Below are 14218 nucleotides of genomic sequence, written 5' to 3' on the forward strand. Positions count from 1 at the left end.
TGAAAACATAAGACATATGTAAGAGAGAGAGAAATGCACCTCCTGAATGAGTCTTGTCTTAAAATATATCTGCAAATGGGAAAAAAAAATCAAAAACTATTTACACATACTGTCAACCATATTCATGTAAAATTTAAGTGGAAACATTTCTGTAGCTCAGGATTTGGAACTTTCTTTGAAGAACTGAGTGACACTGAGCAATTTTCCCTGCTGGATAGGTATTACAGAAGAAAAGATCCTATGTTATTGTTTTAACCGACAAAGCAATAAAATTAGATGTGAAGACCGCCCAAGCCAAATGAGTAGCAGCGATCATTCTTCTTGCAAGCTTGAGTAATGCAATGCAAAGTCATTAGGTTAGCAGCTGGCTAACAATAAAAGAGTAAATGGAAGACAGGACTTGTGAAAAAGAAAGACAGATTTGAGGACAAATGCAACGTACTCCAGTTACAGTCATGCTCTGAATCACCTTCTGGAGAAGCTCTGTCCTTGTTGACTAGCAGGTCCCTGGGAAGGTTAGCCTGCCCAGCTACCACCATCTGCCTTCCTGAGGAGGACAGGAGAGGCAGAAGCTACCGTTTTTCTAGTGCAGGTCACCTTTTAATATTTTTCATATGACGGTGTAATTGAGAAACAACAACAAAAAAAATCAATTTTATAATGGAAATTTAGAATTGAAGACAGTGCAACACAGCCAAAATATGATCAATTTATATCAGTTTAGTTAATGATCAAGTAAATTAACTAATTATTTTAAATATCCACTGTCATTAACATTTTATTAAGCTTCTACTTGTTCTTTCACGTATTTTTCTGTTCTCCCTCATTATTTATAATCATCTCTACTATTTACAATTACATGTACTAATTAATGACAGATCATGCAGAACATGACAGCCACATTATATTGAAATACATTAATAAGTCAGAGTCACTATTCTGAACTTGCAAAAAAAAAAAATTAATAGATTAAGTAAATGTCTGTGAAGTACAACTGTAAGGAGCCATGGTGTAGTTAAATTGGACAAGGATGGAAACAAAGCCAGCAGAAAGTTGTCATTATTTTTAAGTTACAAAGCATGACTTTGTATTTTTTGTATTCAGCATTTTTAGCTGAAATGTAAACTTGGCTTGATCAGTACCACAGAATTGGTGAAAAAAAGGTCTTACTGTAGAAAAATATAAATAAAATTAAGATTGGACAAGACAGATGGACAAAATGTGAAAGTCATCATGAAATTAGTTTGCTGTAAATCCCACAGTAGCAGGCAGACTTCATCTGCCTTCCCCCGCCCAGATCTTCAATTCCTTGTGATTCTGGGGAATGTGGTATCTCTCATCAAAAAAACCCCCCAAAAAACCACCCCAAAAACCCACGGAAAACTGGAAAAGCTCCTTGTACATTATGTTTATTAAGGAAAGAAAAACTAGGGAACCCAAGACTGGTGTCTCCTGAGAAGACACATGACAGTAGAAAAACCAGGTGGGCACTAATTGCATTGTCTAATTAGTAATCCACAGTACAACCCATGGTCCAGGGTTAAGTCTTGGCCTTCCCTGGGGGTGGGTAAATTGTACAGTTTTATGTACATTAAAATAGGCTTCAAGTTTCTCTTTTCAAAAGAAGGGGGTGTTGGGAAGGGGAGTGTGAAGCAACATCGCTGTAGAGCTGGGACCAGACCATTTTTTCATATGTGAACTCCAGCAGCAGCCTGTGTCACACAGCTTCTGTCTCAGCTCTGAGCCAACGCAGTTGCATTTCCTTCAGAAATCCTTGTGTTTCCTTCTGCTGTAGGTTGTGACTCTGGAGCACACCAACCTGTATGTTCTCGTCCTCTTCTCACTTCTCCAGTCCTCCCACAGATACTCAAAAGATTTCAAAGCAACATCAGTCTTCATGAGCATCCAATATCAAAAGCTACACCATTTCTTTGATCTTTCCAAGTCCAGGCAGTTCCAGTGCAGAATCTGCCAATGCTCTTTTTGGGGCTGAGGTGGAGCTGGGCTTCTTCCACGGGGTGTCCCTTCAGATTCCCCTCCACAGAGGAACTCATCCCTGCCCTGTTCCACATCCCAGGCCCCTCTGGAGACATCTTCCCTGTGTCTTCTCCTCCTCTCCCAAATTCTTTCCAGCTTTCCCTGTTCTCTGAAGCTCTCCTTAACACTGGTATGTACAAGTTCAGCAACCTGCTTAGCCTTGCCTCTGTGGCAAACCACATTCCTTCAAACACAATCATATCAGTTAAGAGCATTGGGTGCAAACAGCAGGGTTTGGGCAACAGGACCACAGGGTGCCTGTGGAGAGGCAGCCATGAGCTGCCTGCTGCCAGTCCCATCCATTTTTTCTAGGCAGCTCTGACCCGCAGTGAGCAGCCTCGTGCCCTTCGGAGCCTCAGCCAGCCAGGAGCCCTGGTGTCTGCCTCCAGTGTGGGTAAGGAAAGGGCGGCAGCTGCTGCGGGTGGGAAATATGGGAAGAGAAAGAGAGGAACAAGAAGACACACAGAGGAGACATGTTAAAAGCCATATTTAGAGAAATGGAGGAGACACATGAGAAGAAATGGAGGAGACATGGCTGATGACACACTCCTGGGAGAAGGCGCTCTATGCCAGTGGAGGTACCTCTGAAGGTCTGTGGCTGAGGGCAACCCTTGTCGAGGCAGGGATGCTCCTGAGGAATCTCGACCACGGGTGACCCATGCCAGGGCCTCTGAGGGACTGAGACACCTCTGAGGGACTGCAGCCTGTGGAGGAGCAACACTGGAGCAGCTCAAAGGAGAAGAGCCCACTCAAAAACGAAAAGGAGAAGAGAAGCCCTTACAAATTGACCACAGCTTCCTCTGTTGCCTCAGGAGAGGAGCTTGGAGGGTCTAGGTCTCAGGGGTGAGGTGATGGAAGCAAGGGAAGCTGAGGCTAGGGAGTGGGAGGAAAGGTGTAAGTGTTTAAGCTGTTTATGCTTTCTTTTTCTTAGACCCAAATCCACGTTTAGAAGTTTGTGTTGACAATGAATTAAATGAAAATTCCCCAACCCAAGACTGTTTTGCCCATAATGCTAAAAGAACACAGTAGACGTTTCATCCAATCAGCTCCTCCAGCCCACCACATAAACTCTCTGACCCAGCATACCTGCTCTCACAGGGGACAGTCCTTTAGAAACAGTCACTCTCCACTTTCAGTCCCAGAGCAGTCACTGTTCCTCTGCATCAGGAGTGGATCCCAAACACTTTTTGCCCAAATGCTCATGACCCCAGAATTTCACAACCACTGTCTTTTCAATTCACGATGGGATGTCCTTTGGCTCCCCTGATTACTAATGCCAGAGGTATTAACAATGCAAGATGGTGGAAAGATTACTCACCTGTTTCTGCTGTAATTCAAGTAGCTTTGTCAGTGCTGATTCACATTTGTAGGATGCACGTTTTCTCAAGAGATACAGGTTATTACATTCTGCTTATAAAAAGGAGGTATTGCCTCAGGCTCTGTCCATACTTACATTTTTCTAGAGGCCAACGCTGAAATATTAAGAATGAATTTTTACTCTATCCTGAAAATTTGCTTCAATTCCAGTTAAAAGTCAGTGATGTGTCTTTCTCATCTGTAACTCACCAGACCACAATGCCACTTCCAAGGGACTCACCTGCCAGCAAGAGAGTGGCTTTGTAAAGAAGACTAATTAAACAGTGAGAACAGTATCGACCTCCTCAACCAGCCTTTACTCTTTAGCTCAAGTAGAATGTAAATTCATGGTCTGAGCTGCTTCCAGGTGCTCCACATATTTACAGAGACTGGGGAGAGAGGAGGGGAAAAAAAAATTAAAAAAAAAATAAAGGCTTTAAATGACCTAGTCAAACATACAGAGTCCTGACAGACAGAGAAATGAATGCAATACCTCCAAACTAGTTACTGTTGGTTACAAGGTTCCATCATTCAAAAGGGATAAATCTTTCCATTTGTAATCAGAAAGTGCAGAGAGATGAAAAAATGGGGAAATGCCCAAGGCACGTATCTTCTCTTACAGCATGGCTACCTGAGCCAGCAGAGACGAGCTAGCCTCCACTGACCTTGCTTCTGCTTCCTGGCACAGGAACACAAGGTTCATGAAAATTTTGGGAAATGCTGCTCTCAACATTCTGCAATTTTCTATTCTTTATCCATCTCATTCATTTTGACTGAAGTTTCTTGACAATACATCAATAATAAAAAGTTTGTGTCAGTATAATGAAGGCCTCATTTTGTTGCAAGTCTTAAGTACTCCCATAATACAAATAAAAAACAGTTGCCCCGAAGATACAGGACAAATAGCTTTCTTCAGCTATGGAAAAGCATGCCTTGAAAGAACTATATCTGTCTAAATGGAAGAGGTGCTGTTTTATCTATTTTAGCAATCTCTTCAGAAAAACAAAACAAACAAATAAACAAAAAACCTCACCAAAACCCCCAGATCTATAACAAAGTTTTCTCTCAAACATCTGTCATTTTAGTTTCATTGGCAAAGACTATTAAGAAAGGGGCACTGTAACAAGTACCACTAAACAACCTTACAAAGAAACTTAAAGCAATCTTTAGTTTCTCAGTCTCTGAAGTTATCAAATTGAGTTAGACATAATTTGAAGCCCGAGGAAAAAAAAAAAAGAAGAAACTTTTACATTTTTATTTTGGTAAATTATATTATCTATCATCCAGCACACACACTACCTACTACCTCAACTGATATTGAAGCTGTTACTGAACAGCTAGTCTACATTTTTAAAAGAAAAGGTCCACTTACTAAAATTTTCTGGGAGCAGTTTTATGTTTCACTTAATGCTCGCTTCTACTGATTGTCTCCTAAAATCACTTCAAATCTGATACATGACCCATATATGATGGTCATTTATCTGGGGAAGTCAGCAAACCCTCCCTCACATGCCATCAAAAATCAATGAAAACACACTAAAAGGACTACAAGGGTTTTTAGATGACTCTGGCATTGTTCCACCTAGTTTCTGTACTACATAAAATTTTAACTGGAAACCTACCTCATATATCATTTTCCTCCTTTCTGTGGCTAACGAACTCCATTATTTTCACTATTTTTTAGTAGTAAGAGACCATAATATATCTGCCCCAAGTAGGCAAGGGATCTGCTTTAATAGGTCATCGCAAGGCGTTTGCACTGATGATCTTTGAGGCATCCCTGAAGCAATGGCCATTTAATTGACCATTCTATCAGTGTATAGAAGAGATTTTGTAACAACAGCTCATTCTCTGCTATTGATTCAAAGTTTAATAATTATGTTTTGCAATGGTTTTGTTTGCCCATTGTGAGTAGTTATGGTTTACCTGTCAGAAGGGAAACTCAGAATGCAAGTGGCAGAAGTCTTGTGCAGAGTTTCACTTGACTGGGGCAGGCAGATTTTAAATCAGATGCCTTAGCTATGCAGGAAGCAAAGAGGTTTCTTCGTAATGTCATAGCAGACCTGATCTCAGTGTATGCAAGCTTGATTAATTTTGACTGCCTCCATTCAGCTGCAGTCAAGTTTTTCTCTCCTAATTTTTTTTTCATGTTACTTTGCAGACAAGATTCCCCAAATCTGGACTGAGCTGTCTACTGCCATGGAAACAGAACAGTATTCTCAAGAGATAAACACTGCATCTCCTCCACTTGTGCTTCAGCCTTGCTTGCAAAAGTTAGAGGTGCTGGCATATATCTCTGCTATAACATGTAAACTGGACTATTACCCTACCTGGCAGGGGAAATCCAGCTTGGGAAACACCAGATCCATTGTGGGTAGCATCACCAGCATTTCCTCAGAGACAATGTGCCAGTAAGCCTTAAAGACTTGTGCAAGGTCATGCTCAGGTAAAGAAGTCTTAGAAGCAGCCTAGATAACTCTCAGTGGCCCATCTCAGTATAAGGAAAATAAAATAAGGTTGTAAAACTGCAAGTTGATTTCTTGAGTCTCTGCATGTTTTGCTTAAGTGCAGAGTAAAATCACATTGGTCATATTGACTGTCATAGTTGTCAAAGAACATGCCACTCTAATCTTTTAAACATTTCAGCGGTGTTTGATACTCTTCAGAGCTTTCCCCAATTTGTTTCGAACTGTAGTGCTGTAGTTGCTTTCTGCCTTCCTTAACAGAGGAAAAAAATAAAAGGTCTGGAGCTGGTTTGGAGCGGGAGGGGGAAGGTGTGGGCTCAGGGGCTGCTGTGCTGCAGGTGGGTCGGGGAAAGCAGGTACAACGCAGCCAACAAGAGACCAGCCCAGGGCCACGTACCTGCCCTGTGCACGTGGGGTGTAAGTGGAGCTGGCATGAGTAGTCTTGTCTATGGCCTTGCATACCTCTTGCAGTAGGAACTCAGAACAGAGAGAGTTGTTAGGTCCTGGACTGATCTGATCTGCCAAACCACAGAAACTACAGTAGGGATCAGTTTTTAACATCTGTGTCCCATAGGAAGAGTGAATACCCTCCTAACTTTTCCTAGTCAGTTTAGCTATGGTAATTTCCCTGAACTTTTACACATTCAACAAGAGGGAGACACATGCCTCTCAAGGTCTGGAAGATTCTGCTTTTTCTGCAGAATAAGCAGACAGCCTAAAGACTGTAGCAGCACAACAGAGGAGCCCAGTTAAGCGGCATAGTCCTATCAGTGAGTAACCAAGGTCTTGCCACAGCCATCCACAGCTCTGTTTCTTGAGATTGGGTTGCTGTAACACCTTCTTCATCCCCCTACACCTTGAAAGCATGCAGGCTAAAGTGACCTGAGTTTTATACCACTCTTAAGAAGATATTTGCACTTCAAGATCCCAGTGTGCGTGCTTCATTGTGGGTGCAAGTTTATTGCCAAGCTCCGGTGGGAATTCAGGGTGTCGGTTTTGGAACCTTCACCCTTCTACTTGGCTTGCAATTCAGCAGTTAGCAGGACTGGTAGAGAGACAGAAGTCAATCTGCCATTGCCATAGTGAGGAATGTCATTTAAACATGCAAGACAGCTACAGGCAAGGCATGCACGAGGAAGTCCCTTACTGCCACTTTGTTCCACTCAGGTTTTCATCTGCTTTTTCTCAAGATGTAGGTTAACAACAATACATACACAAAAAGAATGACAACACACACAAAATTTTTCCTAGTATACTTTTTAGTAAATGTTGACTGTTAAAACAGAAGAAGCATTCCTATATCATGTAATAATTATTTTTTATAAAACTTTATGCAGCCAAGAAGTATCACATGGGAGATTCAAGGGATCTTTCTAAAAAAAGAAGAGTTTCTAAAGATCTTCTATTTGGGAGTTGCCTAAACAATGAAAATCCTCATACTTTAAACTCCTATCTATCTAGAGCTCTATCTTAGTGTTCCTACTAACCTACACTTAAAATGGCAGCTCTGTTCTCAGCATCTCTTCATCTCAGAGATGAAGATTTGCTCTGACTGTTCAATAATCTTTTCATTCTACAAATAATTATCACTTATATTTGTTAAGCAAGAGGCAACCCAAGATGTTTGTGGTTACATTAAATGTTAGCTGCTTGTATCATTAACATACTATCCCATCTCCCATTCTCATCTCTTCTCTCTTTCATACCTTTTCCAACTCAGATTTTACATTTTCTGAGGCAAGGATGGTATCCCAAAGTAATTGTTTGTATAGTGCCCAGCTCAGCCTGTGGCTCAGTGAGTTTTTAGGAGCTTCAAAGCTAGAAAGCACATTTATGAAACAGTAAGTGATATACATCCCAGCTCAAAAAGTTTCAGCACCAAAAGGAGAAGCACAGTGGAAATAAAAACACAAAAAGAGATGCTGAGAACAGAGCTGCCATTTTAAGTGTACCTTTAAGCTTCTCCCAATGCTATGACTGAAAGATTGCTACCCTTCCTCCAGAAAAGGAAGCTCTAGTTTAAGATCTAGCAGTATCATAATTAATGTGAATATTACACTAATCTTGGAAAAAATGCCACTACTTATCATGTTCATTTACATTTTAATAGCTCCTCAGGCTTTTAATATTAATTTAAATATTAATTTTGAAAATTGCTGAGGAGGTTCCATGTGTCAGCTCACACCCTACAGCCACCCAGCCCTTCCCTGGGGCAAAATGCATTCAAGAATACAGACAGGCACAAAGGCCTCCGATCAAACACCTCTCCCAAAGACCATCACAACGTCCCGTTCTGGCAACATCCTTTTCACAGCTTCACAGTATGGAATTGACATAATGCACTTCCAGCAGCACAAAGACATGTCACCAGCCTCCACTTACATTTTATTAGATTACTAAATTGACATCTACCATGCCAATTTTTGTTCATTGCTTATGAACATTTTCTATCAGGATAGGTATTAGGAATTGGCAATTAAAACAGTCTAAACTGAGCATTGCTAAGTTGTTATAATTCTAGGTTGTTTTTTAAGTGTCAGAACCATCTTTATTTTTTCCACCTTTAAACTGCTCATAGATATGAGTTATGAATGCACAGTCTACAATAACTACTGCCATTATACCCTCTACATCCCAAGAGCACAAGTTTTTACTACTCATTTTAGTAAGAGAAAAATGCAATTAAACCAAAAAGAATACTAGCAAGTTAGTAATCTTGATGTAATCCTGACTAGTGTCTAAAGCAACCTTGTGGTCTGCTCCTTCAGGGTGAAAGGCAGTTCATGATTTTATGTAATATTCATAGCAGTTAATTCACTAGGGAGGAGCGGGGAAGGCACTGCAGAAATTAACACAGTAGTAAGATAACGAGGGGGCTGAAGAAAAATCTCACCTGGTAACACAGCTCTTTCACTATGTTTACTAGACAAAACCTTCCAGTTCACCAATGTAGAGACATCCTAATTTAAGTAAAAGAAGAAAAAACAGAGCAGCGGGAAATAATAAAAGTTCTACATCTTGAACATTGTTCAAGAGAAGTGAGGTTTGGCTTGGGAATTACAGTACAGTATCTGTAGACTGCGGGTCATCTACCTGCACTTCTGTGCATGGGACAGGAGCAGGGATTAGTACACATATCAAAACCTAATGAAGATATGTTTCCATTAAGACAAAAGATTTTTTATCAAAAATAACAATGATAAAACGTATTCTAATAAATATGTTATTATATTACATGCCATTTATTAATTGCATAAGAACCACTCATTAACACACAGTGCCTGAAAAGAGCTGCTGTTAAACACGTTACAACCCAGTTCCGTTTCTTGTGCCTAGTTTAGGGCATCACATTCAGCACAAGAAAGGCACCAACTGGCACTTGAGGGAGAATAATAAGAATAGACTAAACATATCCAGTTAATGTAATTTTCCAAAGCAGTGATATTTACCAGACTTCAGATCAAAGGGGATGCAGTAAAAGTTTTCAAAGCTGTTGCATAATGAAAGGATGGGATAGCAGAAACAGTAATCAGCTTAAACTATAGCAAGAAAGATTCAGGTTAATCAGTAAGGTACTTTTTCTAACACGAAGTGCAGTGCAGCAACAGAACAGATTACCTGGGAATATAGTGGAGTCTCTGTCACAGATAAGAGGGTATGCACATTATTTTTTCCAGATAATACAGGATAATGGAGTAGACAACCTTGTGAAATCTCTTTCAGACTGATTTCTTCTATGTGAAGGAAGAGTATTTCCACTGACCTAAACTACTGGGTAGGCTTGCTTTCACAGCTAGCATTCAAGAGGGAAGAGTCAAAAGATATGAATGAACAAAAAAATATTAATGAATAGTGATGTCATCACAGCTACTCTTTGCTTTTATCTGTCCAGTCTCCTATTCTCTCCCCCAGGGATTTTTATTGCTGGATGTTACTTCATAGTTCGATTTATTTTAGAAAAGTCTTTAGGGTTATGGCTGTTACTGGAGGAGATAATTTCCAAGAAGGATGTTCCTGAAAGAAGAGTTTGGAGATCTATGAAGAAAAAATTGGAAAGAGAACTTAGAAATCACAGAGTATGAAAAAAAGGGTAAGTATCAGAGAAGAAACATGAGGGATATGGAAAGTTAATTATCTGGCACTGATAACTAATTCCCTTCTCACTGTCTTGGTTTTAATAAATTAACAAAGAACACACTTTTCTGGATGCCTATTTCCCTATGGTTACCTGAATCTATGCAAAAATAACATCTAGAACAGATATTTCTCAAAAGTGTATTCAACTCAAAAAGCAGATTATTCTAGCTTGGTTTAAACTGTGTTGCTATATTGGGCACTTCCAAAATGCTGGGGTTTTTGTTTGGTTTTTTTTGGGGGGGGGGAAGGCTTGAGGAGGAGTTATATCTTAGCATTGGTTTGACCTCTGCTGTTCCCTTTGGTCATGAAACACTGAGAAAGAAGAATTCAAGAATGTCTAGTAGATTAAAACAACTGCAGTATTCACAACTGAAACCTGAGGTTAATCACTAGCATCTGCAAGGCAAATAGAAATTACTTCAGGGGAATAATTTTACCAGTGTGAGTACAGGATTTAATTCATGCCAAGACAAGTCATAGGATCCCAGAATTAGTCATAGGAGTCATTAAGCATTAACTTACCTGACAGAGGTTGTAAGAAAAGGGAATACAGCTTTAAGAAACATCACTGAAGCTGTTATTTTAGCTTCCACTGATTTTAACCTGTGCTACCCTATAATGGCCTAGGGATTTCCCACATAAAATGTAAAGCACCATGAAGAAGGTATTGCCCATGGCATGCTCCTCTCAACGGGAGTTTTGTGAGGTCCTTGGCCAAAACTTGAAATAACAACACGTGCATAATTACTAACACCCTCCCCAGAATTAGGATAGATAAAAAAAAAAAGACACCAGAGCACCAGGAGGCATCCTTGGAACAGAGTCATTTTGAATCCGAGTTAATCAGTTTCATTCCCAACCTACAATCAAACATGAGATGCAGCGTAAAATAAAAGTATGCAGAAAAAATGGGGAGTAAGCCCCCCAAACCCCTGCTGCAAAGGAGCTCTTTGCCATCCCCTGCTTTTTCATCTCCCCCACTGCTCCTAACTGCTACCATTTTATGTCTTCTACCTAACCTTTCTCCATGTCTTCTCTCTAGTTCGTGTCTGTCCAGCCTCTGCATTACACTTGCCTGCAGCTAGACAGCGTGAAGTGGCTGATGTTTTGAAAAGCTGCTATAAACAGCAGCTTTGCCATGAGAGGGACACTCCTTGTGTTTTAGCTTGGCACATTCGTAGGTAGCTAAATGCTTGCAAGAAGTCTCCTTCCCACCAGCCTCTCCCAACACTGGTAAGGAAGGAGCCCAGCAGCGGTGCAGGCAGACCTTGACACTGGGACCGAAGTGGGCACCTTCGCCTCTCCCAGCCCTGATGGCTGCCCTTCACTAGTGCTTGCGAGGGGCTGTCTGAAAGGAGAACCTCTCAGGTCTTTATATCATTATTTCTGGTACTTGGATGGAGTCTGCTCAAAAGCAGTGTCATTTCTACAAGGTGAATCCTCATTAGTTACAAACCTAGACAGCACACCTTCAAAACACCATTTTTTCTACCTTTTCCAGAATCTCTCAGATTCATCTTTTCTCCTAAAACTGGGAGAAAAAATGACAGCAAAAGGTCAGAAGACAGGAGCTAAAAAAAAAAATTACAGAAGCCAGCAAAAGATCCTAAAATATTAAACATCTTCCACGAGAATGCAGCTTGCAAAAAAAAATCAAACTGCAAAGAAATGGCTATTATTTTTCCTATTTTGAAGCTGCTTCTCTGGGGATGCTGGACACACAAAATTCTGCCAGTAGCAACAAACACAGGTTTCCATGCACAAATCCAATTAATTCCATCCAAACTATAATACAAGAGTGAGGAGAAAAAAGGCCAGAAAACAGGTACCCAGGTACTATAAATTCCAAGTAAGCAAAACAAATACTATAATAAACATTAAGAAACCTGTAATAAACTTTAAGCTGTTTTTAACATCTTTAAGCCTCTAGTTCCCTACTATTAAAAAGGGGTGTAACAAAAGTATAGAAACCACAGAACAAAGTATTTCATAGGTGTTTCATGTAGGTACCATCTCACCACATTTCCTTCCTAAGTACCTTCCATTTCAGGTAATATTTTGAAAAGTCATCCATGTTAAAAATAGCCTAAATAAGTCTGGAAGGAAACACTGCTTGCCTCTTTCACCACTGGAGATGCCTCATGATTACAAGAGTCCTTCTGACTCAGCTTCTCAAAGACAAGATGGTTGCTGAAAAGCAAGTACAGAATTATCTCAGTCTCTAAACTGGTGAATATAAAGGAAAAGAAGGATACATTATTAGAGTAATATCCAGGAAAAAAAGCATCTGAGTTTCTACCTTCCCTTTTTCTGACACAGAAACTTACCTGCTTTGTTCTTCTATGGACTTAACAAACCAACACACAGGAAATCAGTTCTAGGCTTTGTCTTTTATTATCTAGAGACAGCACGCTCAAAAAAAAACCAAACCAAAAAATCCCAACCAACAAACCAAATAAACAAACCCCAAACCCCCCAAAAACACCAAGACTGAAAAACCCCCAAACAAACCTTCCCAAAGCCCAAAACTAAACAGCACCTCCATACAAACACACAGCAGTAGACACATTTTTAACCTTTTTTTTTTTTTTCACCCCCCGTCTCCAAAGACCCACAAAATCTGATCAGCTGGTGGCAACTCTTACAGAAGAGAAATGAGTTTGTGCATCAGTAAGGATACCTCCTCTCAGCAACAAAGCTCTCCCAGGTGAGGTTGCCATACTTCCATTGGCTGACAAAGTCAAATTACTGGAGGTTTGCACATGTGCCTGTGTTTTGATTTTTAAAAATGCTCTTAATCATTCCAGCTAATGTTGCCAGTACATATTCATTTGATGAAGTGGTCATAGACCTCAAGACTGAGGAGTTACATCACTTCATTAATTTCCACTTGTCTTCTGGGTACAAGCACATCTAATGGGACAAAATATGTTTGTAGCATAATGCACTTCTGATATTCTCAATTACAGCAGGTTGTTAAGACTTTTTAGCAGAAGTATAAATCAGGGTGGCATGAAGAGAACTAGTTTTATTAAGCAGCGAGTTTCAGGAAAGAAGCCAGACAGCTTCCCTGAGAAAACCACTTCTAACTAAGAACACATCCTAATTCCGAAACCATGGGCAATTCTGAGAAAGACAGTAAGTGTAGAAAAAGTTTTGTGTGAAGCACATTTAAGGACAGTAAACCTCAGTAGACACCTCCAGAAAGCACCAAAGCTACAAAGCATTGGTCAAAGAAAAGGATTCAGGTTCATAAAATGTTTAGAAGTAAATAAGAGCAAATCAGAATGCAATTAATCAGGGCATCGAGACCACTGTTAACCAGAAGAAGTCACTCACAATGGACCCTAGTTTGAATACTGTTTCTGTTTTTCTACTAACTGTAAGCACAGGGGGCCAGCCTTGGGTAGAAGTCGCTTTGAATTCTTTGTTACCTTCTTAAGTTTAGACAATGAAAAACTGCAGGCAGATGGAAAACCACTTTTGTGAATTCCATTAAAAAATCACCATAGACATCATACCTGATGTTTTGAGGCAGCCACTGATGCATAACTGACTTCACAGTTAATAGAAATTATATACCTAGCAGGTCTTACACCATTACCAGAGTACCTACTTTTATTTTCAGTAGATTTCTGACCTTGAGAATATATTGTAGATTACCCTATTAAGGATGTGCCTCTCCAGATTAAAGGGGGGGGGGGAAATAAAAAAAAAGCATGACTACCAAAGCTATGGAAATAACGTTCTTGTAACAGCACCTCATTTTAGTGAGAAAAGCAAAATAAAGAATGCTTAATTTGCAGATGTGACCTATACAGACTCTGCTGATAAACAGGCCCACTCAGAATACATCCACTTTCATAATTTTTTCCATTCCATAGGATAATATGGAATAATCTTCCCAAAAGCACGACAAAAACATTAAGCATTGCAAAAAGAAATATGTCAATACCTCATTTCACAATCACTTTTACATTTATTAAACTGAGCTACCATTTTATACATTGGTACAAGCACCCCAAGTCTAAACAAAGTCTAAACAGAGCAGGTGATTCTTTGAAAAACTAATAAAAATGCCACTAGATATTTTTCAGGTTTTTGAACAGACACATGAACAAGCAGATCTCTGTAAAACCAGCTGAAGTTGGCCTTCTCAGAATTACCCATTCCAAGAACACTAATTAAGAAAATAATTCCAGCAACAGAAATTCCAGCAGGAA

This window comes from Antrostomus carolinensis, unplaced genomic scaffold (genome assembly GCF_000700745.2).
Source record: "Antrostomus carolinensis isolate BGI_N321 unplaced genomic scaffold, ASM70074v2 scaffold15397, whole genome shotgun sequence".
Classification (NCBI taxonomy): domain Eukaryota; kingdom Metazoa; phylum Chordata; class Aves; order Caprimulgiformes; family Caprimulgidae; genus Antrostomus; species Antrostomus carolinensis.